Source organism: Daucus carota, chromosome 9 (assembly GCF_001625215.2).
Source record: "Daucus carota subsp. sativus chromosome 9, DH1 v3.0, whole genome shotgun sequence".
In the NCBI taxonomy this organism is placed as follows: domain Eukaryota; kingdom Viridiplantae; phylum Streptophyta; class Magnoliopsida; order Apiales; family Apiaceae; genus Daucus; species Daucus carota.
In genome coordinates, this window is record NC_030389.2 from 19,648,978 (window position 1) to 19,656,660 (window position 7,683).

Below are 7,683 nucleotides of genomic sequence, written 5' to 3' on the forward strand. Positions count from 1 at the left end.
GCTTTAGTCCTGCAGGCAGATTTGTTCTGCATAATTATAAGGTTGAGTGGATGATCAAGGATAAAAGATATTGATTAAATTAATTGTCAGAAATTAATTTAATTAATGGACATGCGATATCTTAAACATGGGGAATTTATAAGCAATTAATATGGGAACCGAAATAAATAATTAATTTACGAATTAGGAAAGGTAGTGCAAATATTAGTTCTTTAGTGGATAGAATTAATATTTAATGACATTGGGCCTGGCCCGGAATGTCATTGGAAGGCCTGACCTAATGGTCCATGATCCCTACTGTAGCCTATATATATTCTCGTTCTCCTAAAGCTGAAACATACACCAAAACGAATTGATCCTAGAGTTTGAGAGAGGCAGACGTTTTTCTCAGGAGACAGCTAGGGTTTTGGTTTTCGGAGCTTTAAGGAGAGGCACACCTTGGGAGATCGAAGGCCCACTTCGTCCGAACAAGGAGAATCAAGGAATACAGTAGAAGATGTGGATTTGAATCGCTTGCGCCGTAGCGATTAAGGTTAATATTCTGTTCGAACTTTTAATTAGTATCATAAAACCAGGACCAAGGTCCGATTGTTCCTACACTCGAAGGAGTACCTGATAATTTTTATTCTTTTTTTTTTCTTTCTCTTTTTTTTTAGAAAGGCATATTCATCCCTTAACTCCCCCAAACTTAAGATTTACCAACTCTAAGTTCAAAAGGGAATAATCCAAACTCTACGCCCGACTCAACGCAAGGACTCAACTCTCAGAAATAAGTTAGTCTAAATCTTATCTCTAGATCATAAGTGTAATTACAATTTCTACACAAGCAGCTTCCAAGTAACAAGGCATCACATATGATCGAAACTACTAGCCAAGAAATTATGCACATAAAATCATCATAGGAAATCAACTTGGAACACAACTTCAAGATTCATGCACATGCAACTATATGAAACTACTAACACATACTAAACACAAAAAAAACACGTACTAATATGCACTATATGAGATAATATGCTAAACTAAATGCATCATGCAACCTATATGAACACACACTACTACTAATCCTTAGATTACGACCCCCAAACTTAATATATTCAATGTCCTCATTGAAGGTGATAATAGAATGTACCTAGCAGTCGGGAGGATCACCCTCCTCGGGTAGAGGATCAGGTGGTGAATAAACCATGCCATTTCCAAACACTGGCCAATCAACCTCAACAACAATGGCTCGAAAAGCACTCCCAAGAGCCTGAGTCAAATCCTTTCAAAACGACGGTGAATGTCATGCATGTCATCTATGCGCCGCGACAACCTTCTAAACTGCACATCACTTAAGAGATCCGGTGGTAGTTTGAGTTCGAGTTTGGGAGCTTCTTCAATAGATGGTTTAAGATGCTCCTGAAAATTTTTAAGCTCTGCTACTCCTTCATCTTCGAAATCAGAATCCCCTGTTAAGACTCTCTCTAAGGTACTTGGCCTTAGCTTTTGCCCCATCTCAGAATTTTCAACAGCTTTTGGTAACTCCACCTTAAAGCATTCTTCTTCGTCGGTTGGAAATTTCATTGCGTTGAACACCTTAAAAGTTACACTCTGATCTTGAACTCTCATTGTAAGCTCTCCTTTTTGCACATCGATCAAAGTTTGGCCTCTAGCTAAGAACGGCCTTCCAAAGATAATGGGAATATTCTTATAATCCTCGAAGTCTAGAATGACAAAGTCAGCAGAGAAGATGAGCTTATCCACCTTAACGAAGACGTCTTCCACTATACCTCTCGGGTATGTGATGGACCGATCAGCCAGTTGTAAGTACATGTTTGTAGGTTTCGGCTCCGGCAGACCAAGTTTCTTGAAGACAGACAACGACATCAGATTGATGCTTTCTCCCAAGTCACACAAGCACTTGTCGAAGGACAATTGCCCAATAGTACACGGGATTGTGAAACTTCCCGGATCTTTCAGCTTTGGAGGCAATTTCTGCTACAACACCGCACTGCACTCCTCGGTCAAAGCTACAGTCTCCAATTCCTCAAGTTTGAGTTTCCGAAGAAAGAATACCTTTCATGAACTTCGCATAGCTCGGCATCTGTTCTAGAGCTTCCGCAAAAGGTATATTGATTTGTAACTTCTTGAAAACCTCTAGAAATTTTGAGAATGTTTGTCGAGCTTCTGCTTCTGAAGTCTCTTCGGAAAACGGGGAGGTGGATATACTGGTTTGACCCCATTATCAGCTTTAGGACTAGACTTCGCAGCTGATTCCTTGCTTGCCTCCTCATTGATTTCTTTCTTGTCAGCGTCAACAACAGTTTTTCCACTATGAGACTTAGATGAGAGCATGGGTGTTTCAACCTGTTGATCGCTCTCTTCCTTGTTTTGCTCTGTTGTTGATTCTTTTTCCTTCGTAACCTTTCCGGACCTCAAGGTGACAGCCTGTACCTGTTCCTTCACCTTTTTCTTATCTGGATTGCCTCGGTATCATTAGAAAGAGTTCCTTGTAGTCTGTTTATCAACGCGTTAGCAATTGTCCAATCTGGTTCTCCAAAGTCTTGATTGACACCACTTGGCTTTTATCATTAGTTTCATCTCTTCCCATTCAGATCTTTCGTTGGAAGACTGTCCAGCCACCCCATGATTTTGTTGCTGGAATCCAGGGTGATTGAATTGCTGCTTCGGTGCAATTTGTTGTTGAAAACCAGAAGGGTTGAAAGGTCTAGATCATTGCTGTTAAAACTGTTGCTGCGGTTGTGGCATGAAGTTCCGATTATTGCTCTAGCTGAAATTCGGATGATTCCGATTATTGGGATGATAAGTCATAGGAGCTGGCTGCTGAGACCTCTGGAAGTTGCTCACAAACTGAGCGGATCCACTACATATAGCACAGTGATCAGAAGAATGTGCACTCGCACAAAGCTCGCAACCAGTAGGTGGTGGCTGAACTCCCAAATTTGCCAAAGAATCCACCTTCATAGTAAGAGCCTTAAGCTGAGCAGCTATGGCTGAAGTAGCATCAACATCTAGAATTCCGCTGCTTTGCCCTGATGAAGACGCTGAGTAGGATTCTGATATTCATTCGCAGCCATCATCTCGATCAAGTCATAAGCCTCATCATAGCTCTTAGCCCATAGAGCTCCACCTGATGCTACATCGAGCATTGGCCTCGATTGAGGTCCCAAGCCATTATAGAATCAATTAATCACCATCCAATCAGGTATGCCATGATGTGGGCACTTTCGAAGCATCTCCTTGTAGCGTTCCCACGCTTCACATAAACTTTCACCAGATTGCTGAGAAAATTGAGTGATAGCATTCCTGATTGCTGCTATTTTGGCCAGAGGGAAGAACTTAGTAAGAAATTTCTAAGCCCGATCCTCCCATGTCGTAATAGATCCTGTAGGAAGAGAATGCAACCATCCCTTAGCTTTATCCCTCAGAGAAAATGGGAACAGCCTCAATTTGATGGCATCTTCAGTAACACCATTGAACTTGAAAGTGTCGCAGATCTCAATGAAGTCCCGAATATGCATATTAGGATCCTATGTTGGAGAACCCCCAAACTGCACTGAGTTCTGTACAATCTGAATAGTGCTCGGTTTGATCTCAAAAGTGGTGGCCTGAATTTCTGGCCTGACAATGCTCGACTGAATATCATTGATTTTAGGCTCATAGAAAGCCTTAAGAGCCTTAGTATCATTCGCAACTGGTGGTTGATCACCCATTGTAGTACTCACTATCGTTTCTGCTTTTTCCAATGCTTCTTTATGAGCCTGAGAACGTGTTTACATACACGTCACTCAAGTACTTGAAACACACACAACGAAATAAAAGTTAGAAAAGAATCCAAGTCAGTGAACTTTAACGACCACTGATGACAAGCACATAAACTAAAATATAACACCGAGTCCCCGACAGCAGCGCCAAAAACTTGTTCGCACAAAATCACGCAAGTGTACGTGGTCACAAGTAGTATAGAAATTCAATTCAGTTCGTTCCCACAGAGACCGGTGTATTCAGAAATATGCACTTATGCAACAATGTATAGTTATTATTCAATGCTCGGACAAATAACAATTTGGTTGGTTTTATCTAAATTAACTAAATCAAGTCGAATTATAATTAAGAGAATTAAAATCGAATTACTAATGAGAATAAAACATGGGATTCTAACTTCATTATATACTTCATTCAGAGTTGTGCCTTATCGATATGTGATGGTTGATAACTAATCAGATAACACGAGACTGATACACGCTAACTGTCGTTATACGTGCACCATACTCTTTCACATCCACAATTAAGATAGAAGGTAAACAGACACCAATTATTCTTAGACCCTATATGTCTATAAGATTTGAAAACATAATGGTTGAAGATCAAGTTATCTATCAAGATTACATAGGGCGATGCAAGATGGGTAAAATCATACCACTAATCATGTATATCGAATACATAATCCTATGTTCGCATGGCAAGTTCTAAATCAATATATCCACGGTCGCTTCAATAAAGATTAACACACAACTTAGATGTTAGCTACGCATCTAAGAAGAATAAGCACAACCAATACGAAGAAATCAAACATTCATCACACAAATAATTAAGGCAAATCAACCACTGAAAGCCATATATAAATCCGCTAGAATTCCACGATAATGATTAGTTCATAATCGAACTTCTCATCATCATGGGAATAAGAGCAAACATGGTACTGAATAGTCTAAACAATATCAAAAGAGTAAAACAAGAGTTGCAAAACAAATTGCTAGGTCCTGAAACGATTGTAGAAGGGGGGGTTGAATACAATCGTCACTAAAAATCGCGGCGGAATAATCTGATTAGAATATAACTTGTTAATCAGATTTTAATTAATTAATATAACAATGTTTTAAGTCGTTATATAATTAATATGGTTCGTTTTAATGTCCACTAAACTTCATAGAATAAATTCGACATGATGTATTCTAACTTAGTGATTAAAACAACCGAGTGATCAAAGCACAGAAAATTGTGGATATAACAATTGCAAGTTACAAACAACTTGAAAGCTTTTACAATGCATGAACAACATAGAAATGAAGAAATGAAGCCATATATGTAGGCAAATCACTTGGAACTAGGTATGACATTGAAAGGAGTGACTTTCTAGCTTAGGAATGACATTACAATGGAAGATATGACATTTTTACACAAAGCCATGCCATAAAACAAAGAAGGAATGACATATATAAAGAATGTCATACTGCTAGGGGCGGTATGACTTTCTTACTTGGTCATTACTCTTCAATCGGTATGACTTTAGCAAATAAAGTCATTCGGTTGCACTTTATATGACATTTTAAAGTCATATAAACACAAGTCATACACACACAAGGGAATACCTGATTAGAAGACACGGTATGACATTTTGTCATACCAGCAAATGTCTGAAACAGAGAAACGGTATGACATTTTGTCATACAAGGAAATGCCATATAATCAGACACGGCATGACTTTACTAAATAAAGTCATACCGACTGCTTAAGTCAGCCTGACAAGCGCAGTATGACTTTGTTTTATAAAGTCATACCGAGTTATAAATTGTATAAAACATGATTTTCTAATTAAATAAATACTCAGTAATTACTCAATTAATTATATTAATCATATAAATTCATAAATTAAATTGATTCGAAGATGGATCAATTTAATAAATAAATTATACAACTAATTTGATTAATTTGATAAGTGGAGTAATTAAAAAAATATTTTTAAAATTCTTTTCCTTCAGCAGCAGGGACTCCAGACTTTGTTGAACGTTGTAGATCTTTGTCTTGATTGAACGGCCACTTATAGTTGATGCAGAACACTTAATCTGAGTAGCTGAGACACAAATGTACTATCTGGTTCATCTGTATCTAGCTGAATTAAATATTCTTTATCGAATAAACATTTGAGACGTGGCTTGTTCGTCGAGTCTTTGACTTCATAGTTCTTCTTCATAAGTAAAAATAGTATGGAATCTTCTGAATAAATAAAGTATTAAAACTTTATACCTTCTAGACTTCTGGACGTGCTACAAATGATTATTTTTACACTGAGGCTTGAACATATTAATGAACTTCTTCCAGTGGTGTGCAGCAGCATCCTGAAATTCTTCAGACATATAATTTCAATAAATCACTTGACGTTCCTCGTACGGATTCCTTCAATAGTACTTGCTATTTACCTTGCTTTCTTATCAGAGTTGAGTTGGTACCTCTTTAATTACAAATGGGCTAAACATGTGCCTTTCAATCTCCCCCTATTTGTTTGTTATCATAACATGCAAATTATCGAGAGGATAACTCAACTAACTGATAAGACAAAGGATTAAACATGAATTGTAAATAGCAAAAAGTTTCTAGTATTTAATTAAACATTCACTAGAATTCAAAAGATTACATTAGATTACAAAAGGATGTTCTTACTGAACATATATTACAATTCCCTAATGAATCTAAAGATCAACTTCTCCTTCTTCGATATCAGAATTGTGAAGGATAGGAGTTGACGGTTCTTCCCTGGTTGGCACTTCAGATGTAGTGGATTCACCACGCTTCTTTCGTTCTCTTGCCAGAGCCAGTTGGTGCAGTACTTCTAATTCCACAGGGTCTTCACGGAAGTCTGATGGCTGAGATTTAGTAACACCCATCATCCTTCGAAAGTATTGAGAAATATTTCTTCGGGTGCAGTAAGATAAGATTACATCATCAGCATCAGACTTGGCTTTAGAAGTGAAGCCCTTGGTTCTTAGTAAAGTGGATGCTAGAGCCAGACGCTTGGCAGGATACTTTGGCAAGGCTTCTTCGTTGAGATAGACAGTGCAGAAGACTTCCTTGTGAACGAACTTGACACAGTAAGGATTCTTAACAACCTGAGGACTGTTGAAGATAGCACAATCCAGCAGTTTGTCTCGAAGGAGTTCGTTCAGGTTGGAGCAACGCTTAACCTTGTTGCGAAGTACCCAAAGCTCAAATACAGAGAATGATTTGAGAAATTCAACAGATAGTCTGAATGAACCATTCCTCTGTGTATAGACATTCAGCTCCCATTCTTCTAGCAAACCCTTAACAGCAACAGTTACATATTCCAATTCTAAATCAAAGGCACGCATGAAGACATACTCGTCAGGGTTTACCTCTCGAAGATCGTAGATCAGAGATAAAAACTTTCTGTCATCGAAGGATTCCCTTTGAGGTCCATTAAAGATCCTCCTTGCAATGTCCTAGCTTTTTCCTTCTTTTCTTTTGATATCAAGATTCTTCTGCTTGCAGGCATCATCATAGATTTTCTGTTTCTCGATCTTGATTTGCTCTTCTGTGATCAACTTGTCCTCTAGAAGTTTCTGATAATCACGAAGCTTACGCTTCCTAGCTTCATTTTCAGCTTTGAACTTCCGGACATTCTCCTCATGCTCTAGATCAACAGGTTCTTCTTCCTAAAACAAATAACTCTCATCAAATTTACCTTCTTTTTCTGCTTGACGGTAGGTAGCATCGAAGACGTCATCATCATCCATATCATTTGGATAGTCATCATAACTATCAGAGTTGAAGACATTGTCGGACTGATGTAACAGTTCTTTGCCTTTAGACTTTTCATATTCATTGTCAGGGTGCAGATCCAGAAGTGGTATTTCCCTTGTTGGATTGATTTGAGCTATTGCC

The 7,683-nt window shown here is 38.2% G+C and overlaps 1 non-coding gene across 1 annotated transcript; it reads left to right on the plus strand.

The window, feature by feature from the left end:
- The first annotated feature begins 3,210 nt into the window (after positions 1–3,210).
- On the plus strand, positions 3,211–3,317 carry LOC135149866 (small nucleolar RNA R71). Its single transcript, XR_010288071.1, has one exon. It is a non-coding gene; the product is annotated as a small nucleolar RNA R71 (small nucleolar RNA).
- Positions 3,318–7,683: the final 4,366 nt, after the last annotated feature.